The following is a 2,594-nucleotide window of genomic DNA, read 5'->3' as shown; positions in this document are numbered from 1 at the left end:
ATAAACCAAAAAAATAAAAACTAGGCCAAACACCCCCTTACAAGAAACCAGTATAGTACGTTTGTAAAGGTAAATACTAGACCAATATAAATAGTAACAAATGGAAAAAACAAAATAATTTCCAATATGTATATCTATTTCCTACATAAGTTAAATAAATAATTTACGTCTCATATCAGTATCAGTATATCACCCATGTATGGCTATGCTTACACCTACACAATCACTACATCAATCCATCACATATATACCCATCATTCGAATACTTCAAAATTCAAATCCAATTCATATCATCCATAAAATTTCAAATTCTTGGACCTTTTTAGGGATAGGTAGTCATCAATCCTCGTCATCAATGTGGGACCCACATGGACACATGCCACACGAACACCATCTCCACCGTCTCACAGCAGCGCGTCTACCTCACAACGGTTCCGACACTCGCCATAGCTTCACCGACTTATCCAAACTACCACTATACACCACCCACTCTCGACCACCACCACCATCGTCCTGGTTTAGATTCTCCTGAACCGCTAAACATTTGACCGGTCCACCATGACCGGTCAAAACAGAGAGACACGAATGAAAGCCTCCAGCTTCCCGCTTCCACACACAAATACTCTTATCCGCGGACCCACTAAACAACAACCGCCCTGCGGACGCAAGACAAAGCACCGCTTGCTTATGCCCTCGCATAACCCCACCCTGAACCAGCACATCCTTCGGCCGCTCCCAAAAGTTGACCAACCCGTCCGAAGACCCAGCGTACACCACGGCGTCAACGACATTAACCGCCACCGACGTCACCGCTGTCTCTTGATTCAACAACGTGTAAACCAAAATATGCTTTGTATCATTTTTAACCAACTCCTTCCTCCACACTTTCACCGACCCGTCAGCCGAACCGGTGAAAACCAAGCCGTCGAACCCGACAACAACCGCATTAACCGCGTCATCATGCACATTAACCGATTCCAAACATTTAGAATCCGAAAGTCTCCAAACTCTCAATGTTTTATCCCATGAACCGGAATATAATATCCCATGTTGTTCATCCAAACTCATGCATGACACGACGTCGTAATGCTTAATCCATGGGACGGTTCGATGACGCCTTACTTCGACGTAATTATTCGGGTTCATGGAGCACTTGATGAAGTCTCGTGTAGTCGGTAAACTCCCTACCCGTTTATGCGCCTTCTTGTTCAAATTATTCGAGTCCGAATACTTCCATACCCGAATTTTACCGTCTTGGTGACCCGTAAATATCTTCTCACCGGAAATAATGATCGATTTTACCAACCCGCTGCTGGATTTGAACCCGGAAAACTCGGCTAAATCCTTCCAAACCCTAATGTTTCTCGAATCTGATCCTGTGTATAATAAGTTGCCAGATGAAGCTAATGAATAGACGTGTCCTTCTTCTCGGACCAACGACCCGATTAACCCGCTTGCCGGTAGGTTACCTGCAAGAATGGGAAAATATATATACCACAATAGTCAGAGACGGATTTAAAAGAAAAATTCAGATGTATTAATTATTAAATAAATTTTGGACCTATGGGTATCCTAATATCTACTAAGAGGCCAGTATCAATACATAAAATAATTAAAAAGAAAAAAAAATTAAACTAAATTTGTACTTCGTCAAAAAAATTAAGGGCTACACAAAAATATTAGGATACCCATATATACATAAACAATACACAAAACAATGAAGAAGGAAAAAATTACACTAATTTTGCACTTCGTCAAGAAAGTTGAGGGTTATAGAGGCACCACCTGAGGCCGGAAAATATTACAATTGAAATAAAAGAGAAATAAACAATTTGTAAATATATCAGAGTTTATTTTGTTGAAAGATATGTTACCGTGTGAATTAAACAAAGAGAAGTTCCATGGAGACTTCGAAAACGGCGACGTTTGATGGAACGGCGACATGAAGTAATTAGCGGGAGATGAGTATGGAGACATGGAAGGGCTTGGAACCGATGTAGTGCCACGGCGGCCATGTGAACTGGTTCCGGTGACTTCTTGTTGTTTTTGATTAGAAGTCGACGGCGAACTGATTGGCTCAGGGCTGTGTAAAAGGACCCCGAGCTTGGTTCGCCGTGGGGGGAGGTTATCGGTTTTGTCCTTCGACATGTTTGACTAATGTAAGTCGGGTATGATATTTTGTAGGTAAACTGAAAAAGATTGATAATGGAAGTTGATGGAGGAGAAGAAAAAATGGGCATTTATAGCACCTTCTAGCAAAGGTGGCTTGAATGGTACCCCGCGTTTGCGTGTTTACACTATGGTTTCCAATTTTTCAAAAAGATGGTTTTTGTTGTATTTTCGTTGACATCTCGATATTTAGTTACATGAAAAAGTTAAAATACAGAGTAAGAAAAAGATGAGAGGTGTGTGAAAGATTTGTAGCAAAAATAAATAATAATAAAAAGATCATAACTCAAAATCTAAATAAAAAACGAAAGAAAAACAAAAATTAAAATGTTTTCTCCGTCATTCCGATTTAAAAAACGAAGAAAAGACACAATTGCAAGAAAAAAAATATAATGACGAAAATAAACAAAATGCATAACTATAAA

The 2,594-nt window shown here is 39.8% G+C and overlaps 1 pseudogene; it reads right to left on the bottom strand.

The window, feature by feature from the left end:
* Positions 1 to 388: 388 nt before the first annotated feature.
* LOC143589115 (protein JINGUBANG pseudogene) lies at positions 389 to 2,148 on the bottom strand (annotated as a pseudogene).
* Positions 2,149 to 2,594: the final 446 nt, after the last annotated feature.

The sequence above is a fragment of the Bidens hawaiensis genome, unplaced genomic scaffold, assembly GCF_021521415.1.
Source record: "Bidens hawaiensis isolate Kalapana, Puna unplaced genomic scaffold, B.hawaiensis_p1.1 tig00037226_1, whole genome shotgun sequence".
Lineage (NCBI taxonomy): Eukaryota > Viridiplantae > Streptophyta > Magnoliopsida > Asterales > Asteraceae > Bidens > Bidens hawaiensis.
This window is presented reverse-complemented; position numbering and strand designations above follow the sequence as displayed.